This window comes from Taudactylus pleione, unplaced genomic scaffold, assembly GCF_031769625.1.
Source record: "Taudactylus pleione unplaced genomic scaffold, aTauple2 ptg000090l, whole genome shotgun sequence".
Lineage (NCBI taxonomy): Eukaryota > Metazoa > Chordata > Amphibia > Anura > Myobatrachidae > Taudactylus > Taudactylus pleione.
In genome coordinates, this window is record NW_028284492.1 from 3684498 (window position 1) to 3707352 (window position 22855).

The window sequence follows — 22855 nt, forward strand, 5'->3', positions numbered from 1 at the left end:
TGCATTTTGTTACTATAACCTTTTTAGGCTACACAAGTCTGAGAATATTTATGAAATTGCACAGTAAGCAGAGGAGCAAAGACGGGCCATTCTGGGTGGAAAAGATCTGAACACTGATCCCGCACCATCTGTGACTTTATCAATTACCAAGCATGGGAGTATATATAATGGGTGCAGGGTGTGCACTGCACATAGGCCCCTGCACCCATTCACAATACTTACCTCTCCATTGGTGCTGCACATATCACCATGTTTCCAGAGGTCTGTGCATGAAAACTACAGTAATCACCTGGAATATGGTGCTTGCACCATTTTCCTGGAGATCGGCACATGCACAGTAGACTCTGGCACAGTGAGTTAGGGTGGCTGCACATAGAATGTACATGGGCCCTCCCTTCTCTTGATCTGCTCCAGGTACCAAGGCCTCATACTGGAACAGGATATTGCAAAACATCTAAAGAAATTCGATCTGAGCCAATTTAGAGAGTCTGAGATCCACAATCCTAAATTTTAGGTTTGCAGAGTAAATGACTCAGCAGAAAGACAGAACATTGGAATATTATGGACCCGATTTAGAGTTGGAAATAAGTTCAACTAAGGGCCTCAAAATCTATTTTGTTTTACTGCACATGTGGAGGGACCAAGTGACAGGTCAGGACCCTCTAGCCCAATAGGAACCTGAGTTACTAGGGCAAGAATGGTAATTATTTGAAATGAAGAGGGCAAAAAAGTATCTTCCCTGGAAAGGCAGGGCTCTTCTTTTAACAAGCTGGCATTGGGTATTCCTATTACTGCCAGGTTGGGCTATTTGGGAAATTAATGTAGACGTGTCAGCCCTAGATTAATCCTGAAGCAAAATAGACCTGTGCATAGGGCACCAAGGGAAGTGGTCACCACAAACATTTTCCCCCAGCTATGATTCCATTAAATCTTTTGCTGCCATACTCAACTCTTGGAATTGTCCTTACTGTATCTACTCGGCACTGCTAACAAAACATGGCATGGAGAGTGGGTAAAGTTTAGAGGGTTTGTTGGAGGTCTGATAGTACCTTTGTTTCCATATCATGTCACAAGACTGAGTTTAGTTTCAGTGAACTGTAGTGTAAACATGACTGGGACCGATTAGCATTTAGCTCATCGGCTGATTTGTGTCATGGGCACTTCAGCTCTTTAGTTCACAATTTCTTGTACTGATTGTTCATATTAAAGAGATAACTTTTAGTGTACGAAAGGTAAATCATGATTCTGATGTGGCGATGTAGCCGGCAGCAGCAGGGGAAGCTCCCCCTAACATTATTTTTGTGCAAGTTGGCACTTTCCAATGAATAGTTACCACTGGGGCCAGCAAGTCATGGTAAGTCCCTACTGAAAGCCTAATTCAGAGATTTACATAAATATCCAATGTTTGTTGATCTGCACTGTTACTGCGACGCTGGTGTCAGTGTCCCAAAGTCGCAGCATGATTCACATGCTGCTGGCATTTGGGGGAGCGTTCTAAATAACGGGAGCATGTCGGCCCCATTGTCTGGGCACGCTGAAGCCACTGGTCCCGGCAGCGTGATTTTGCCGGATATTCGTTTTAGGATGCAGTAGAGTATCAGAGACCCCAGGCATTGTGGACTGTCATTGCAACTCTTGGGTGCACATACTGGCATCTAAGATTAGTCTATAGAAAGCATGGATAATATGTGACCTGTTTACTACCTGTGCTTAGTGTGGGACATGTAATAAAAAATATGTAGACAGAAAACTGTAAATCTTTTTTAATTCTATAGCAAAGCCCATCCTAACCTTTTGTATAAACAGCAGTATCCCATACTCTATAAAATATACCCCCAGTTTTAAACCTAGACTTTATATTAATCTAAGCAGCTCACAAACACATTTGTGCTTTTCCTGTTCTATTACAATATGCTCACATTCTCTTTATCACATTTTTTTTATTTCTGTAATCTGTGAGGGGCTCATTAAATAATAAAAAATAAGCATTAACATATTTATTGTAGAAATACTAAATAACATCTGTTTATTTTTTTTCTATATTTTTTTGTATAGTCCTGTAAAACAATCCTAAATTTGCACTAAAAATTACCTACAAAAAACACAGTGGAAATAAATGATTTTCTTTAAAGTTCCTGACGATGGCAGGCATCTATCTTTATTAATCCCCAAATGATTTAATCAAAACCCTGTTTACACAGGATATCCAGGCAGCAATCCTTTCATTACCAAATGCCAATCTTCTGCAGAGAATAACGGGGTGGTGGATAAACAAACATGTGCTGGGAGATTTCATTTAAAAGTCAGAAAATGTTGTTAATATCATGTGTAGTAAAAACAGGCAAAATGGATCGTTCAAAACAGGCAAAATGGTTCATTAAAAGGTAGCTCAAAAGATAAAGTTATGAATTTTTGTTTCATATAATTACAAAGTTTAAAAAGAAATTATTTATTTGCATTGTGCGAAATAAATTTCAAATCATCACTAAGTTATCTCTTTTTTTGTGCCAGCACCTCTGCACTGCTGACACTGCCAGCACCCCCGCACTGAGGGAACCAAGCCCACCCGAACAGAGGGGATCCTCAGATCCCTATTCGAGGCAAAACCTCAAGGTCCCGCTGTCGGATCTTGAGGTTTTGCCTCGAGCTGCCATTTTACAAAGTCCCATTAAATTCAATGGTCTTAACTCTTATTGACTGCGAGAGCCATCTATCATAGCTTTCAGCCAATAAGCGCTTGCCCACAGACTTCAATGGGCAAAATGGAAGATAGATATCGCCCACACCCCACACTGACACCGCTGCTGACACCATCGGCACGCCTGCGCTGCCGACATCGCTGCCACCTCTGCGCTGCTGACACTGCTGGCACCCCTGCACGTCCGAACCACCAGCACCCTTTGCACTGAGGACACCGCTGTCACCCCAGCTCTGACGACACTGCCGGCACCCTGCACTGAGGACACTGCCAGTACACCCGTACTGCCGACACTGCCGGCACCCTGCACTGAGGACACTGCCAGTACACCCATACTGCCGACACTGCCGGCACCCTACACTGAGGACACTACCAGTACCCTTGCACTGCTGACACTGCCGGCACCCCCCTACTGAGGACACCGCCAGCACCCTCACACTGCTGAAACTGCCAGCACCCCAGGCACTGAGGACACTGCCAACACCCCCGCACTGAGGACACTGATCGCACCCTGCACTGAGAACACTGCCGCTACTGGCATTCTCGCATTGAGGACACCTACACTGTACCTAACCTGCACGGTATCCGACATGCACTGTATCCAACCCACACTGTATCCGACCCGCACTGTATCCGACCCGCACTGTATCTGACCTGCACTGTATCCAACCCACACTGCATCCGACCCACACTGTATCCTGCACTGTATCCTGCACTGTATCCAACCCACACTGCATCCGACCCACACTGTATCCCACACTATATCAGACCCGCACTATATCTGACCTGCAGTGCATCCAACCCACACTGTATACCACACTGTATCCAGCCTACACTATATCCAACCCACACTGTATCCCGCACTGTATCCGACCCGCACTGTATCTGACGCGCACTGTGGACCTGATTCAGAGCCGCTCGCAAGAGCTGTGCGCTCACAAGCGGCCCGATGGTATGCTAACGCGCATGCGCACGATTCATTCTGCACGTGTATGAGCTACTCTGTGCGATTGCAAACCACTCGCTCGCCCAGCAAAGACAGTCCAGTGTAATGAGTGACAGGAGAGGCCGTTTGTGGGTGGTACAGGGGCAGTGCAGTAAAAACGGGGGAGTGGAGGTGCGAACGCAGGCGTGCTTGAGTTTTTCAACGCCGTTTCAGAGGCATGCATAATTAACAGGCAGCGTCATTGTACACGTCACCAGCCTTTTTTTTACACTGAAATCCTCGCAGTGCTTGCGGCAGGGTAAGGCAACCACATGTGCTGCGTTAGCTTCCGATGGTCCTCGATGTACCAATGTTTTAATACACTTCCTGGAGATGACTGTGCTAGTGGGCGTCTCTACATACGCTAATGGGTGCCTGCATACACAGAGTGATCGCTCGCACAGCCAAAGTGAGCGATCACTTCCCACGCCGTCACTTTGTCATATTTGCATACGCTGGATGCGAGCGATCGCATCTAGCGAGCGGCTCTGAATCAGGTCCTGTATTCGACCAGCATTGTATCCGACCCGCACTTTACCCTGCACTGTATCTCACCCACACTGTTTCTGACCCGCAGGTATGGAATGCTGTTTTCATGGTTGGGGAGATTTGGGGAACTGCTCAACAAAAAGGCTGATTGAATGGGGCATTACATGGGCACAGAGTGACAGTCATCAGTGGCCCAGCACCCCCAGGAGGGAGGTACAGATTGGGTACTGAGAATAGGCATGTGCTGGGGGCATGTGCATTTGTGTAGGGGGCATTCATGTCTGTTGTTGCTATTTACACATGGCTTAGGGATTTTTTTTGTTTGATGATTGTTATGACTATTTGTTTTGAGCTAGGATATTCCACTCATTATTCTTAGTAAATTTCTGTGTTGTATTGTTTTCTATTGAACGTACTTGTGAGTTAGTTTGATTGGTTATTGCTAATACATTACTAATTTGTAAAACATTTGTAAACAGAAATAACTGCCGTGTGTTTGTGCTGCTGCTCTGTTGGTAGCTTAGTTTAGCCAGCCAGCCTTTGGCCAATGTTGGTGAACAATATTGTGTGCTGTGAAGTGGTCAAAATTGACTGGAAATGACTGGAAATGACTGGAATTTAATGTTATTGAGGTTAATAATACCGTAGGAACAAAAAAAAAAGGCTGAAATGATGTGATTTTAGCTGTTTTTATAAATTTTTAAGAAAATACAGATCCAAAACCAAAACTAAAAAAACCGCAAGGGTGGTTTTGCAAAACCAAATTCAGATCCAAAACCTCGAAGGAGATACAGATCCAAAACCAAAACCAAAACACGGGGGTTGGCGCACATCCCTAATTAACACACTCTTGGCTGAAATAAAAATGTAATTATCCATAATTTGTAATGACAATCCTAGGTTTTTGAAGTTTGTCCCTTGACATTTTCATCTCTGACAGCATTATTAAGATAGTAAATGATGCCCCATTACTTGTTCTTTATTAACAGGTCTTTAGTGGAGCATTTACAGTCTTTTCTGATCATATCCAAGGACATGCCTTGCAGTGGAACTATGAGCTAACTACAGAAGTCCCTCAAGAGTGCACAGCTTACATAAAATTAATCTTTCATACTGTTAAAGGCTTATAGGTCTGATTCAGAGATGGACGCAGTGCCAATACTTACGTAGTTGAGTGATGTTTTGCTACTGTGCATGCACAAAAAGTCTAGGACTCCCTTACTGCACACGTGCAACCTAACTGATGTCATGCTGCATTCCCAATCCTCAGAGGGCATGTTTAGTTGGATTTGAGGATAGTAGCTAAAGTAGACTCTAGGCTACTACAAATATCGATGGTGTGACCGATGTTGCGTTGATGTTGGAGTGATCACGGTGCCTGAAAGTGGGCAATTCACTGCTCGTACACTCCATCATACCATGTAGCACAAAGGGAAGGCCTAGAATAGCATTTGCCTTTTCCCACAACTACTATTGGGAGAGTGGCTGAAAGTGCGGCTGCGTTACTAACCATCTGTGAATCAGGCCCAATATTGAGCATGAAAATGGTTGTTGCAAGAGACAACACAAGACAAAACTTGCTTTTTGGGGCACTCTTGAGAAAATAATGATTATTATTAGTATACAATGAGTAATAAATAAAATGTAACCTTTATTTGATTCCTCTAAAAAAAGTTATATTAATACTCTAATATGAAGACAAATGACAATACATATAACAATAGAACATCACAAATGATACATAAAAAGGCGAAAATCTATTAATCACAATACTTGCTTCAATAGAGCCTGAGGTGAGAGATAAGTGCATATATAGAATTATACTATGCTTGACTACTCAGGACTAAACCACTCCACAAACGCTAGTGAAAACCTCTATATATGACACAATAGATATGATGATATATATAAGTATACATATAAATGTCGATACGATATACTGAAGCAAAATACCCTCTCTGGGAACATGGAAATGTACATGAATAGAAGAATGAAACATCTAAATCACATGTCCGACTGCAATAGCATCACATAACCTCATATGTCAGGGGATCCCGGCTAAAATGAGGATACACTTAGGGATGCCAGTATAATATATGAAAAGGTGAATAGCTAAATATGGATAATCCTTTGGACAGAATTGGGATAAGTTAATTGGATTTAAATAGGACAGATAATATTTAAATCCAATTAACTTATCCCAATTCTGTCCAAAGGATTATCCATATTTAGCTATTCACCTTTTCATATATTATACTGGCATCCCTAAGTGTATCCTCATTTTAGCCGGGATCCCCTGACATATGAGGTTATGTGATGCTATTGCAGTCGGACATGTGATTTAGATGTTTCATTCTTCTATTCATGTACATTTCCATGTTCCCAGAGAGGGTATTTTGCTTCAGTATATCGTATCGACATTTATATGTATACTTATTTATATCATCATATCTATTGTGTCATATATAGAGGTTTCACTAGCGTTTGTGGAGTGGTTTAGTCCTGAGTAGTCAAGCATAGTATAATTCTATATATGCACTTATCTCTCACCTCAGGCTCTATTGAAGCAAGTAGTGTGATTAATAGATTTTCGCCTTTTTATGTATCATTTGTGATGTTCTATTGTTATATGTATTGTCATTTGTCTTCATATTAGAGTATTAATATAACTTTTTTTAGAGGAATCAAATAAAGGTTACATTTTATTTATTACTCATTGTATACTAATAATAATCATTATTTTCTCAAGAGTGCCCCAAAAAGCAAGTTTTGTCTTGTGTTGTCTCTTGCAACAACCTTTTTCATGTGTATTACACAAATCCTTTGGGTGCACCACCAATAAGAAGGTCATCAAGTATTTAATATATTATATGAATGACCATTATCTTTGGTTGTATATATAGCGATCATATTTATAATTTCAGTGCGGATTCGCTCTTACCTATTAGACCAATATTGAGCATCCCAATTATTGCTGAAAAATACATGAAGCATCCCAGTGACTGCCATAAATCATATTGAGAATCCCAGAGGCCACCATATAGTATATTAACATAGTACATTAATATAGAAAATTAGGCATATAATTACCAACCCATGAAATGACGCCAGTGCATTTGAATGGTCAGGGACTCACCAGCCGTGGTGGCACTACAAGTTGCAACAAATCCAGCTGACAAAGCATACTTTTGATATCGAGTCTCCCAGATCCCCTAGCCTGCTCACCTGATAACAGACCTGCAGGGGACTCCACAGGGCTAGATTCCTGCTGTCTTAGCCAATCAGTCCTTATTGTTAGCTCATGAGACATAAGGCATGGGCCGCTGTGGAGGGAGAGGAGGGAATAGTGGAAGGAGAGGAAAGGAGCACACTTTGCTAATTTTAAAAAATTATTTAAAGGTGATCGTACCCTTAAGTACTGTGCAAGGGGAAGTGTTCTACATCTCGCAAACAATACTTCACTGACTGCTGTTGAGTTTACTGCACATGCACCAATTTCCGGGATAATTACATGGGTGCCATTTTCCCAGTGATTTCAGTACTGCACATGTGCAGATCCTCAGAAAAATGGCACCACAGAATTTTCCCAGCACTGATGGAAAGGCAAGTATTGTGAATGGTTTCAGGGAGTGCAAAGTTGTCCCAGCTGAACCCAGGGGCCCGTGTGCACTACACACCCTGAACCCATCATACTGTAGATTCACCTATGAATAAGCTTATAGAAACATAAGAATTATAATTATCATATCATCAACTGGTAATGTATTTAATAACACTTTATGGAGTTCCCTTTAAATCTAAATCACTTACATTGGTATGATTTTATCTTACAGAAGAACCTAAAACTTTTGCTTTATATTTGGTAGAGATGAGCGGTTCGGATTATAGGAAATCCGAACCCCGACAACTTTAGGGTATCCGAGCTGATCCGAGTCCTGCTTCGATCTTTCTGCTGGGCTCGGATCCGAAAACAAGCCAAAACACAGAGATCCCCGCGTCGGATCTTTGTGTTTTGGTTCAGAAAGCTTTCTCTGTCGGATCCAATCAGCGGCCGCTACTATGGTAACAGGCCGTTGGAAGGCTGAGAATGGCTGTCTCTCAGCCAACCAGCGGCCTGTTAGCATGCTGTCAGCCGCTGATTGGATCTTGCAGACAGAAGCTGAGTGCTGTCACTGCCCCCCACCCTCTGACCCGACATCCATGCCAGGCTGAGCGTGGATCACTGCACAGCTCCAACACGGCAATAGTGTTCTAATAGTGGACTAATTAATAATAAGGACTTCTGGCCGGTCCATATACTTACAATTAGCGGTGTATGTGTGTGACCACATACACCGCTGACTGGCTCCTGACTGTTCAGTGAGAACTGTCAGGAGCCCTCAGCCAATCAGCAGCCGCTGTACAGTTAGCGGCTGCTGATTGGCTCCGGCTCCTGACAGTTCCCACGTGGGCTGGTCAGTGTGCCAGGAGCCCTCAGCCAATCAGCAGCCGCTGTACAGTTACTGACTGCTGATTGGCTTCCAGCATTACACCCTGGACGGTTTGGGTCCGGTGCTGGTTTTAAATATAGGGCGACCCCTACGCAATTTTTTACCCCCTATATTTAAAACCAGAACTGGCCCTGCAGCCTGGTGCTGGTTCCTAAATTACGGTGTAACCCTACTCATTTTGTTCCCCATAATTTTAGGAACCAGGCCTGGCTGACAAGTCCGGGGATGGTTATGCTTTTGGGGGGGGACCCTACGTCATTTTTTTATTATATTTTAACCCGTTGGTATAACACACACGCAGCTTACACATATCTCAGTGATATGTGCAGGCTGCTTGTACAGGTGAGTTTGGCAGAGAGAGTGACTCTCGGGTGAGTAATCTCATCTAAACTCACAACTAGGGAAGAAATCTCGATCTACTTCACCATCGGAAAACTCACTTTCAGCTAAACTCACTTCTTAGTTAATATGCGAGTTGAAAAATGGAAAACTCACCCAAGTTTTGGCGAAGCAAAGAGTGTTTAAAAAAAACAAAACTCGACCAAACTCGATTCTTAGTAAATTTACCCCTTAGTGTCAGAGGAATCGGTATGAAATACCGCCGGCCACATGGTTCGATTCCCGGCAGCACCTGGCCGACAGATGAGCAGAGCCCGGCAGCGGAAGCCTGACAGCGATGGAAATCCCGATAGTCCCGAAGGTAAGTATAAACTAACCTAACCTAATCCCCTAACCCTCTTTAGGGGTGCCTAACCCTTACCTCCCCCTCAAGTGCCTAACCCTAATCCCCCCTCTAAGTGCCTAACCCTAACCCCCCCCCTTCCCCGCTGCCTAAACCTAAGTCCCCTGGGGGGGTGCCTAACCCTAAGTCCCCCCCGGGTGCCCTAAACCTAACCCTCCCCACCCCGCGGCTGTCCGCTCGCGGCGCCCGGCATCCCTTCGATCTGGATGTCAGGCGCCTGTCTCCCGGCGTCGGGGAAATGCCAGGCGTCTACATCTAGACACCCGGCATTTCATCCTCGCCGGGATATGACAGTCGGGAAGCCGGCTGCTGGTATTAAGGCAGCCGGTTTCCCGATTGTATACCGTGTCAGAAGTCTCCACACTATTGGCCTGATCCCAAGATTTTCGCAAAGACAATATTTACGCAGATAGAGCGATTGTTTGCGCAAAACCCACGCTGCGAACTTGCAGTGATTGTATTATTATTACTCTTGTACAGAGGAACCACACACAAAGTGAGTAACAGATAGTCAGCAATTGGTGGTGGTAACTGGGGGGTGGTTAGAAAAACGCAAGCATGTCTGACCGGGCATGCATAAATTAGCCATTGTGCCCTCCTTCACAGCATGAGATCTCTCTGTGTGTCAGAATAGCTGCAGTGTTTGCGGCTGGTCAGACTTGACTTACATGTTGTGTGACTGCTTGATGTGAGTCGATGTTACCGATGCTTACGCTGTTGCACATATGTTACGGCAGCAGTGGAAGGCAATAGCATATTTTAGCAACTGTGATCTGTGAGAGAATACAGTTTTGATTGCATTAGTGTATATCTCGGAATCAGGCCCTATGAGTGATTCTTTTGTCATTTTTCCTTCTTTGATATTTGTTTCTTGCTGGTTTAGGTACTTTAAATGAGCAGCTCAACACTGCATATCTCCAATTCTATAAGCAGTGGGTGTTTATTTTATACAGATATATGTGAATGCTTCTTCTTCTATATATAGCATTATAGATGTGGAGTGTGGTTACTTCACAGCTGGTCAGCGACATAGCAGCAAGTTGTACTGCAAATGTTTTCCAGAAACGCACATGCAGGAAAGAGAACAGTGGACACAGAGGAATCCTCACAGCATGTTGAGGAATAAGAGTGATACATTAAAATGCAGTACTAGCTTACACAGAGAGTTCTACATTTATTGTACCATACAATAATATAACATTTAGGATATTTTAATAGGGCTATGCCAAGTCTATTATAATTATTCACTGTTTGTGCTGCTCATATAAAATATGCTCCAATTTGTAGTCAAGTATTTATATGAAGATGGACATACTATATTTATATATATATATATATATATACACACACACACAGTCAAGTCACATTATTATGACCACCTCCTACATTTGACGTCGGCAGCGGGTAGCCCATGAAGTCCGTCACGTGCCATGCACTGGCTTGGTGGGTATATAGGGTGTGCAATAGGCCGTCTGCACACATATCACTCTTTGCTGTCATGGGTAAAAGGGGCAATTTATCCGAGTTGCAAAAAACAATAATTATTGGCTTTCGGGCCGAGGGTGGCAGTATTACTGAAACAGCGCAGTTTGTGAACTGTTCGTGTGCTGCTGTGGTGAAGGCATATTGCGACTGGACAAATGGCACCATTGAGAATAACCAACGTGGAAACTGCAGAGCACCACGTGCCATTGATGTGAGAGGTGAACGTCGGCTACGAAGGTGCGTGAGGGCCAACTGATGCTACAGTGGAGCAGCTCATCATTAAAATAAACCTGGGGGCCACCAGACGTGTGTCTAAATCAACGGTTCAGTGAACCCTACTATGTATGGGGCTCTGAAGCAAACGGATGGTCACTGCACCTATGCTAACGAAGGTGCATCGGTGGAAAAGGACTGGACCTCCGCTGATTGGTGAAGGGTTGCCTAATCCGATGAGTCACGTTTTCTGCTTAATTGAACAAATGGACATTGGTATGTCAGGCAAGAAACATGGGATAACAAACACCCTGCAACTATTGCTGGAAGAACACGAGCTGGTGGTGTCAGCGTTATGGTCTGGGAAATGTTTTCATGGCATTAACTGGGCCCACTCATCCATGTGGAAGGCACCCTCAACCGACTTGGTTATGAATCCATCGTGGAAAGCACGTTCGCCCATACATGCTGATTGTCTTCCATGAGGCAAATGGGATCTTCCAGCAAGACAACACAATATGTCACATGGCTAGAAATGTCTGACAGTGATTGGACGAGCTCAACCAAGACTTACAAGTACTTCCCTGGCCTACCTAATTCCCTGGACTTGAACCCAATTGAGCATCTGTGGGAGCACCTCGTTGTGTTCACTCTATGGATACTCCACCATGCACCCTCCAGCAGTTGTGGGATGCACTGCAATCAGCATGGCTCCAGAGACCTGTGCCAACCTACCAGTACCTTATTGAGTCACTCCCAGCCCATCCACCTGCTGTCCGTCCTGCACACGCCGGTTACTCTGGCTATTAGCTGGTGGTCACAATAATGTGACTCGACTGTGCATATATATATACAGTATATATATATATATATATATATATATGTATATATTAGGGGTGTGCACCGGCCACTTTTCGTGTTTTGTGTTTTGGATCTGGATCTTTCTTCGTGTTTTGGATCTGGATTGGTTTTGCCAAAACCACCCTTCGGTGTTTTGGGTTCTGGGTTTTGGATCTGTATTTTTTTTTAAAAAAGCATAAAAACAGCTAAAATCACAGAATGTGTTGATTTTTCTGCTCCTATGCTATTATTAACCTCAAAAACCTTAATTTCCACTCATTTCCAGTTTATTCTGAACACCTCACACCTCACAATAGTGTTTTTATGTCCAAAAGGTTGCACCGAGGTAGATGGATGACTATGCTAAGCGACACGAGTGGGCGGCACAAACACGTGGGCCATCTAGGAGTGACACTGCAGTGGCAGACAGGATGGCAGTTTGAAAAACTAGGCCCCAAACAGTACATAATGCAAAGAAAAAAAAAGAGGTGCAAGATGGAATTGTCCTTGGACCCTCCCACCCACCCTTATGTTGTATAAACAGGACATGCACACTTTAACAAACCAATCATTTCAGCGCCAGGGTCTGCCACACGACTGTGGCTGAAATGATTGGTTCGTTTGGGCCCCCACAAAACAAGCTGGCAATTAATCTGGCCCTGCACAAACTGGCTCTACGGAGGCAAGATGTCGTCCTCATCCTCCTCATTCACCGATTCCTCACCCTCTTCAGTGTTGTGTACATCCTCATCCTCACAGAGTATTAATTCGTCCCCGCTGGAATCCACCACCACAGGTCCCTCTGTACGTTCTGGAGGCTGGTCTCCATGGAGAAGTTGATAATTCATTTTTATGAACATCATCTTCTCCACATTTTGTGGAAACAACCTCCTACGCCTTTTGCTGACAAGGTTCCCGGCTGCACTAAACACTCTTTCGGAGTGCACACTGGAGGGGGGGGCAACTCAGGTAAAATAGAGCCAGTTTGTACAGGGGCCTCCAAATTGCCTCTTTTTCCTGCCAGTACATGTACGGACTGTCTGACATGCCTACTTGGATGCTGTCACCGATGTAATCCTTTAACAGACAGACGCACGCTTGTCGCTGCTGCTTTGAGGATGCAGGTGCGGCTACAGCCCACACAATTCACAAAGACAGAAAAAAAGAAGAATTTTTTTATTGTTTGTGGAGTGCACTTTGAGGGTTACACCACCCTTTAACAGACAGACGCACGCTTGTCGCTGCTGCTTTAAGGATGCAGGTGCGGCTACAGCCCACACATTTCACAAAGACAGAAAAAAAAAGAGAATTTTTTTATTGTTTGTGGAGCGCACTTTGAGGGTTACACCACCCTTTAACAGACAGACGCATGCTTGTCGCTGCTGCTTTGAGGACAGTATCATATGCAGTGACAGTAGACTTGTCAGAAATTGTTGGCACGTCCTTCAGTCCGGACCAGATGTCCAAACTGGCCCTTGACTTATGACACAGGCGCACGCTTGGCGCTGCTACTGTGTTGATGCACGTGTGGCTACATCGCACACAAGTCACAAACACATAAAAAAAAAGTTTTTTATTGTTTGTGGAGCGCACTTTGAGGGTTACACCACCCTTTAACAGACAGACGCACGCTTGTCGCTGCTGCTTTAAGGATGCAGGTGCGGCTACAGCCCACACATTTCACAAAGACAGAAAAAAAAGAATTTTTTTATTGTTTGTGGAGCGCACTTTGAGGGTTACATCACCCTTTAACAGACAGACGCACGCTTGTCGCTGCTGCTTTGAGGATGCAGGAGGAATCTAGACGGGATTTGGAACCGGGGACACACTACCTCCATCAATTGTCTAAATCCCACTGCACTAATGGCGGATACCGGATGCACGTCTAACACCAACATAGCAGTCAAGGCCTCAGTTATACGTTTTGCTTCAGGATGACTGCTGTCGTACTTCATCCTCCTCGCTAAGGACTGTTGGAGGGTCAATTGTTTAGTAAAAGTAGTGGTGTTCCTACTTCCTCTATGGGATGATGAACAACTCCCAGCAGCAGCAACAGCACTAGGAGGAAGTGGTTCTTGGTCTTTCCCTATTTTATTTTTATCGGAGAAAGTTTGGTCCTCCGTTTATGTTATATTGATATATATGTGCACTAAGGCGCACACAAACACAGAAAATATTTTTTTATTTTTGCTGGAGAGTAGTGCACTTTGTGGGTTACACCACCCTTTAAGAAATGAGCCAGACGGCTCTTTACTTATGGGACACAGGCGCACGCTTGGCGCTGCTCCTTTGTTGATGCACGTGCGGCTACTGCGCACACAATTCACAAACACAGAAAAAAAATTTTTTATTTTGTTTGGAGTGCCCTTTGGGGGTTACAGCACCCTTTAGCGGTCAATCCAGCTGGCTCTTTATTTATAGGACACAGGCGCACGCTTGGCACTACTTTGTTGATGCATGTGCGGCTACTGCGCACACAATTCACAAACACAAAAAAATATTTTTTTTTATTTTGTTTGGAGTGCCCTTTGGGGGTTACAGCACCCTTTAGCGGTCAATCCAGCCGGCCCTTTATTTATGGGACACAGGCGCACGCTTGGCACTACTTTTTTGATGCACGTGCGGCTACTGCGCACACAATTCACAAACACAAAAAAATATATATTTTTATTTTGTTTGGAGTGCCCTTTGGGGGTTACAGCACCCTTTAACGGACAAGCCAGCCGGGCCTTTTACTTATGGGACACAGGCGCACGCTTGGCGCTGCTCCTTTGTTGATGCACGTGCAGCCACAGTGCACACAATTCACAAACACAGAAAAAATATTTTTTTTTAGCACTTGGGGGGAGCACCCCTGACGGACAGAGCACCCCCTGGACAACACTACAGCACCCCTTTAGGACTGGGACACTGCACAGGACTTTGGAGTGGACACAGCCCCTATGGACAACTGACTGCACAACACAATCCAGCCAGCCCCTATGGACTTTGAAGTAGTGGACACAGCCCCTATGGACAACAGCAGCACAGCACAACACTACACTGCACTACACTACACTACATCACTACACTACACAGCCCAGCCAGCCCTAACTCCCACCCTCCCTCTTCACTGTCGACAGCCGAGTGAGAAAATGGCGCCGACACGGGTACCTTATATAGGATCCAAAACCCGCGAGACCCGGAAGGCGGGATGATGATGTTTTGCCTCGATTTCAGATCCGAGTCAGGCGGGAAAAGTCGAGCCTGACTCGGATCGGCCTCGGATCGGGGGGGCTCGGGGGGGTTCGGATTTCAGAAATCCGAACCCACTCACCCCTAGTGTGTATATATATATATATATATATATATATATCGTTCGAATGGCGGCACTCCGTAAAAAACAGCACACAAGTCAGTGCATAGTATAAACAACGTTTCAGCGCTTTATTTCGCGCTTTTGTCAAGCCAACATAACATACAGAGACACATTACACTTACCACTATAAATACAAGACAAACCCATCAGCGACGACGACTCGCGGTCCCGAAACCGGAAGTGACGGAGACCAGAAGTGACGTCACATAACCCCGTTGTTATAGAAACCCACATTAGAGACAAAACAACATTACAAATAACACTTGACAACGATAACACAATGACATAGTTGCAATGTGACTGCATGGAATTATCAGGAACTGTATCACTGTTTAACATACAATCGATAGTTAAATAGATACCATCGATACCTTTAAAGGGGCACAAATAAATTAACATGATCAAACTACATGGTAAAGACTGCCGATAACAATCAAAACCAAATGTAGATATATGTGAAATATAAACATTGTCAATCAGTGCAACAAACTGTGCCTTGCATGATAACCGATCTAATGAATAAGAGGTATACTGCTAACATACTAGTATAATGGATATAACATAACCCAATTTTCAGTTAAATGCATAGAAAATCACTAAATAAAACAATGTAAACCCAGAGTCTCATTCAAACCACGTGGGGAAAGAGAGTCCAATCGCATAATCCACTGAGATTCACATTGCAGTAATCTACGTGCTCTGTCACCCCCCCTCACTAGGGGAGGTACGTGATCAATGATACGTTAGCGCAAAGTTGAAAGATTATGATGTTCTGCAGCAAAATGCCTGGCCACAGGCTGCTCGCTAGTGCCCGTAACAAGTGCTGCACGAATGGCAGAACGATGCTGCGCCATCCTTTCTCTGAGGGTACATTCTGTCTTACCTACATAAACTTTGGAGCACGGGCATGTGATAACATAAACTATAAACTTAGTTGTGCATGTCAAAAAATAGCGAATATTGTACTTCTTACCAGTATAAGGATGAAAAAATAATGAGCCTGTCTGTAAAGAACGACAGGTGGTACAATTAAGACACTTAAAACACCCCAATTTTGGAGTGCCCAAAAATGTACTGCCTTTGATGTTAGTTTTACCCAAAGATGTTACATCGTTATGTACCAGAAAGTCCCTCAGATTCTTACCTCTACGGTAACAGGTCATAATCTTAGTATTATGCAATGGTTTTAAATCGTTGTCAGTTGAAATAATAGGCCATAACATTTTGGCCTGTTTGTTGATAACAGGACTCATATTGTTGAATTGATTCACCCACAAGTGTTTGTTGCTCAGATTGCTTTCTTTTTTAGGATTGAACAACAACAATCTATCGATTGGTATAGCCAAAGCTTTCGCCTTGGCACAATTAAGAATAGTTGTAGTATACCCTCTCTCTAAAAATTTGTCATACATAGCATCCAGCTGACTAATACCTTCCTCTCTATTCCTTGCGATTCTCAATGCACGTAAAAACTGAGAAAAAGGAAGAGCATTCTTAAGAGGGATGGGATGCGCACTCTGAGCCAACAGTATGTTGTTTCTATCTGTGGATTTTACAAACAGTGAAGGAACTAAATTGCCTCCACTATTCGTGATGGTGACATCCAAAAAATTCACAGACTTTGTGTCAGTTGTGTATGTAAACTTGACAGGGTTATTTAACCTATTATGGTTCTCAATTAAATCTACAAAAGTTTGTTGAGGACCTCTCCATACAATAAATAGATCGTCTATATAGCGAAAGAAAGCTCTAATGTTACTAGCTACGAGGGAGTCAGAAAAAAACACATCCTGTTCTATAGCGAACATAAAAGCGTTAGCGTACGATGGGGCCACATTGGACCCCATCGCACAGCCCGACACCTGTAAATAGTACGACCCATCAAATGTAAAGTAGTTACGTGTCAACACCAACTCTAAAAGCTCCAAAAACAACTCAATGGAAGGACCTTTGTAGTGTGTATTATTCGTAATCAGCATTTTGGTGGCCTTGAGACCATCACAATGGGGGATACATGTGTATAAACTGCATACGTCAACTGAGCACAGAATGCAATCCGTAGGTAACCCCGTCAATGAAGTTAATGCAATTAAAAGGCTGTTAGTATCCTTCAAATAGGTAGGTCTGGCTTGAACACATGGTTGCAAAATGGCATCAAGATAGGTGGACACGGTCTGAAACAAAGAACCACGGGCTGCGATGATCGGTCTGCCCGGAGGCTTAACCGGATCTTTGTGAATTTTGGGGATTAGATATAAAAGAGGTCTAATAGGAAATTTGACCTCCAAAGCTTTTTTAATCGATGGTGAGATTAAACCCTGTGAACAAGCCAGAGACAACACACTATCCAGCTCTCTTTTAAATTCACACGTAGGATCTTGTGACAATTTCTTATAAGTGGTGACATCTCTGAGCTGTCGCATAGCCTCCTCCTTATAATCACACAAATTCAACACTACAATGGCCCCGCCTTTGTCCGCTTGGCGGAAAACCACATCATCGTACCCTGATAAATTCTTTAAGGCAATTAGCTCATCTTTATTTAAATTCCAATATTTAGGTTTATGACAATTAGGATTGTCCAGTACGGCTCTGTCCAATAGACGTGAAAAAGTTTTTATGGACGCATTATTACTGACTGGATCAAAAGCGGATCTTTCCTGCAATCTGAGAAGTTGTGGAGGCAAATCAGGCACCCTAGAAGCCTTGTCTGAGAAATGCTCTTTGATCTTAATACTCCTATTCAACATATAAGACTCTTTTTTCCACTGTATTTTATCTATATATATATATATATATGTAAATTGGCTATTAGCTGGTGGTCATAATAATGTGACTCGACTGTGTATATATATATATATATATATATATATATACACACACACACACGTCCACACACCAGAGGCGTCTCTGGGTCTGGTGACACCTGGGGGTAAATTTACTGATGGTCGATTTGAAGTGTGATTTAGCTCACCTCAAACCGACTCAAATCGAATTGTGACAACCCCGTTTTTTACAAGATTTACTAATGGTCGATTTGTTTTGCGATTTTCAAAACAAATTCGATTTGATTCAGTTTTGAGCAGTGATTTGACATGTTCATATACAATTCGCGCGGCAAATTCCACTTCAAACCGAACTGCAAATCCCCGACAGCATAGAACTGCTTCATACTTTCACTTTCAGCATGAGCAGTTCGTTCTCACACAGATACATGCAGACATCAGTGAGATGCCTGCATGTATCTGACTCTAAAATGTAAACAAATAGTTAAATGTTAAAGAAAAATGACGTGAGGTCACCCGCCAAAACACAATCAGCCTCGGACTTTTCAAACCCAGTCCTGGTTGACTGAGTACAGGGAACAAATTGCGTAGGGTCTCCCTGTACATGGTTCAACCAGCACTGGGCTATGGGAACCAGTCCTGGTTCTGGAATTACAGGGAATGCGTAGGGTCTCCCTGTAATTCACAGAATCAGCCCTGGACCCTTTGTAACGGGGGACTGATGCCACAGCCTATCACCGGGCCCCTCAGCTGCAGCATCAGCCCTGACCACTAGTCAGCCCAAGCCAGGAGTCCCTGGGGAGTTGGAAACCCCTCCAATAAAGGGGTCTCCCTCTCCAGGGCACTCCTAGCCTAGGCTATCCCCGCCACCCCTGGGCAGTGGTTGGCGGGTTCATTGAGCCAATGTAGTGTAAAAATAGAAGAAAAAAAACATTGTCTTTACAGTAGAACTGCAGGTCCCAGCAAGCCTCCCCCGCATACAGTAGGCATCCAAGGTGTTGTTAAAAAAACAAAACGAAAAACACGACCCTCGCACTAAGTAATAACCATCCTAACCAGGATGGTTATTACTACCTGAATGAAGCGCTCAGACGCGGCTTCCTCCTTTGAAGGTCCGTGTCTGAGCGTTCATTGGCTGAGAGAGGTCAGCCCTCGCCTCTCTCAGCCAATGAATGGCTCCCTCCATTGAACTCAATGGAGAGCCGCAGGGTAACTAAAGTTTATACTGCAGTTCCCATCATTGAGTTCAATGAAGGGAGCCGTTCATTGGCTGAGAGGCGGGGGCTGACCTCAGCCAATGAACGCTCAGACACAGACCTTCAAAGGAGGAAGTCGCGTCTGAGTGTTTCGTTCGGGAAGTAATAACCATCCTGGTTAGGATGGTTATTGCTTAGTGCGAGGGTCGCGTTTTTCGTTTTGTTATTTTAACAACACCTTGGATGCCTACTGTACAAGGGGACCACTCGAGGTAATATAGGTGAGTATGTGTGAGTGTGTATGTATGTATGTATGTATTAAACTTATACTGTGTAAGGTGTGTATGTGTTTATTTCAACATTTCTTTACAGGTGAACTACAGGTCCCAGTGGCTCCTTAATGCCCCACATGCTGGTAGTTTGGTTCTCAAAGTACCAGCATGCGGGGGAGGCTTGTTGGGACTTGCAGTTCTACTGTAAAGACAATGTTTAACATATTCTTTTTTTACACTACACTAACACAATCAACCCGCCACCCACCACCTAGGCTAGGGGTGCCCTAGAGAGGGAGACCCCTTTATTGGAGGGGTCTCCAACTCCCCAGGGATCCCCGGCCTGGGCTGAATAGCGGTCAGGGCTGATGCTGCCGATGAGGTGCCCGGTGATAGGGCTCCCCTGGCTGTGGCATCAGTCCCCCATTAGAAAGGGTCCAGGGCTGGTTCTGTGAATTACAGGGAGACCCTACGCAAATGTTTCCCTGTAATTCCAGAACCAGCACTGGTTCCCATAGCCCAGTGCTTGTTGAACTAAGGGCCTGATTCAGACCCGGATGCTATTTGTGGACGGTCGTTCAAAAAAAGGGGCCGGCTATTTAAATTGTGCGCTCGCTCATTGCGGTTTGTTGACGCCTCTATGTCTGAGCGAGCAAACGAAATATGCGCTCGCTATTTTGTAAAGACGCCCCTTTGCTGTTCGCATCACACGTCATCTCCGGTTTTTCCTACCGCAATCACTGCGAGCAGTTCAGGCTAAAAGACAACCAAGTGACATGGTCGATGACGCTCCTTTACTAATTATACACTCCCATTAAACGCCCTTTTTACCGTTAGGCACGCATGCGTTCGAATCTCCACTCCCCCGTTTTCAAGCACCTTCCCCTGTTACCACCCATAAACGGTACATTTTGTCAATCAAATTAGCAGTCCCTCGCTGTTTTGCAAGCGCTCAATTTCCGACCGCAATGACTGGTTTGCACATGCGCATTACAACCCATACGCATGCGCAGTTGTGCAAACGTCGCTCAGAGCAAACGAGCGGCCACTTACGAGCGGCTCTGAATCAGGCCCTAAGTACAGGGAGACCCTACACAATTTTTTCCCTGTACTTAGTCAACCAAGACTGGGTTTTGCAAAGTCCGGGGCTGGTTGTGTTTTGGGGGTGGACCTCACGTCAATTTTTTTTTACATTTAACTCTTTATTTGCTGTTTACAGTCAGATACATGCAGGCATCTCACTGATGTCTGCATGTATCTGTGTCAATCCGACCTGCTCATGCTCAAATCGAAAGCATGAAGCAGGTCTATTTATTTGGTGATTTGAAGTTCAATTTGAAGTCCGATTTTGAGGTCGATTACAAATCGAATGATAGTAAATAAGGGTTTTGTTTGTTGGGCTATGTAAAAGTACCAATGTTTTCCTGATGTTCGATTTGAGGTCTATTTGACTAAAATTCATTTTGAAAGTTGATTTTACATTCGAATAGGCCTTTAGTAAATACCCAAATGCAAAATGGAATACAAATCAAATGAAAATTGCACCTCAAATCACTCAAAATGCCAAAATCGACCTTTAGTAAATTTACCTCCTGGTGCGCACTCTGATCCCCCTCGCATGGCAGAGACGCATGTACTCGAAAAGGGGGCGCGACCTAACATAAAGGAGTTGTGGCCTTGCGGCAAATCCCTCCAGGAGCATGCCCAGCTTCACCGGTGATGCCCCTGGATGTCACACTGCAGCATCCAGCTCGTGTCACTGATGAGAAGCCGGCATTTTGGCGTCACCCCTTCCGAGGGTGACACCCGGTGGGCCTGCACGCCCATAGCGATGCCACTAATAAACACATATGTATACACGCACACATATATGTCAGATAATACCCAAGTGTATTAGTTCCATTTACTCTTGTTAAATTGTAGTACAATAATGATGTATATGAGCATGTGTCTACAGGGAGTAGTATTGATGTAATGTGTGGGAATAGAGGTTGTGGTTGTATTAGTGTAGTGTATGGGAAAAGGTATGGAAGTAGCACCCATGATGAAGTCTAAGCAGCACAACATGCTGGGTGGCCTCCTGCATCTTCATGTCATTTTGGATGCTGCATTTTACCTGGTACTGTGGTGACACAATCTCTTGGAGACATTTATAGACAACATTCAGATAAGCCTTCTGATTTTTATCTTTTATAAGCGACCATTTTGGATGTTTGTGGGCAGATGTATTGGTGTAGTGTATGGGGAGAGGTATGGAAATAGTAGTAGCGACTTCTATCCATGACTTGGAGTAGCGTCTTTTACAGTTACCCGAAAATTCTTGCCAACACCTGTCACTGTTGCACAGTCTCCAGTCTTTAATGCACCCCATCACCGCGCCGCTTCCTGCACCACTGCCGATATGATACCACCCCCACCCCTTTACAAATGCACCTTCCCTGGCCATGCTGGTTCTGGTCCTGGGCATGCAGGGCTTGATAACCAGTTCAATGGCTTTACATATGTCATAGATAGCGCAGTCACAGGACCTGATTCAGACCCGCTCGCTAGATTCGTTCGCACGCAGCCAGCCGATTGTTTGCATTATGCGCATGCGTACATATCGCAATGTGTGTGCACGTACCACTGCGAGTGATCGGAAAGCATTCACTCGCTGCGCATAGACTACCCGGAAGAATGAGTGTCAGGAGAAGCCGTTTGTGGGTGGTGACAGGGGTTGGCCACTAGAAACGGGGGAGTGGAGGTGTGAACGCAGGCATGCCTGAGCATCTTAACGCTGCTTCAGAGGTGTGCATAATTAAGAGGCAGCATCATAGTACACATCACTTGGTTGAATTTTACACTGAATCACCAGCAGTGCTTGCGGTAGGGTATGGTCAGCCACAAAGCGCTGCGATCGCTTATGATGGTACCCAATGTACAGATGGTTGCATACACTTCCTGGAGATGACGTGCGCAAGTGGGCATCTTAAGAATAGGCTGGTGGGCATCTGCATTATGAATACTCTTTAATCACTAGTCGCTTTTGACGCTGCAAGTCGCATAAGAAATAATTGCTTTCCAACCCAACTGTGTTTCCAAAGCACAAAAAGTTCTTATTGCAATAGAAAGTAAGTTACACACTTTGATCTATCACAATTAGCGCAAAGACAATTAAATACAAAAGGTACGGCTTGATACATACACATGTGCACTGGTCCCAGTAAACAGTCGTCACTCCAGAAGACTGTGGTCATCCAAGAAGAATGGCTACTGACTGGAACTGGTGAGCAGGTTATACCCTACAGATCATGATAACAAC

General features: G+C 44.3%; 1 pseudogene; it reads right to left on the bottom strand.

Moving 5' to 3' along the window:
* Positions 1–15896: 15896 nt before the first annotated feature.
* Positions 15897–17147, bottom strand: LOC148527227 (uncharacterized; annotated as a pseudogene).
* Positions 17148–22855: the final 5708 nt, after the last annotated feature.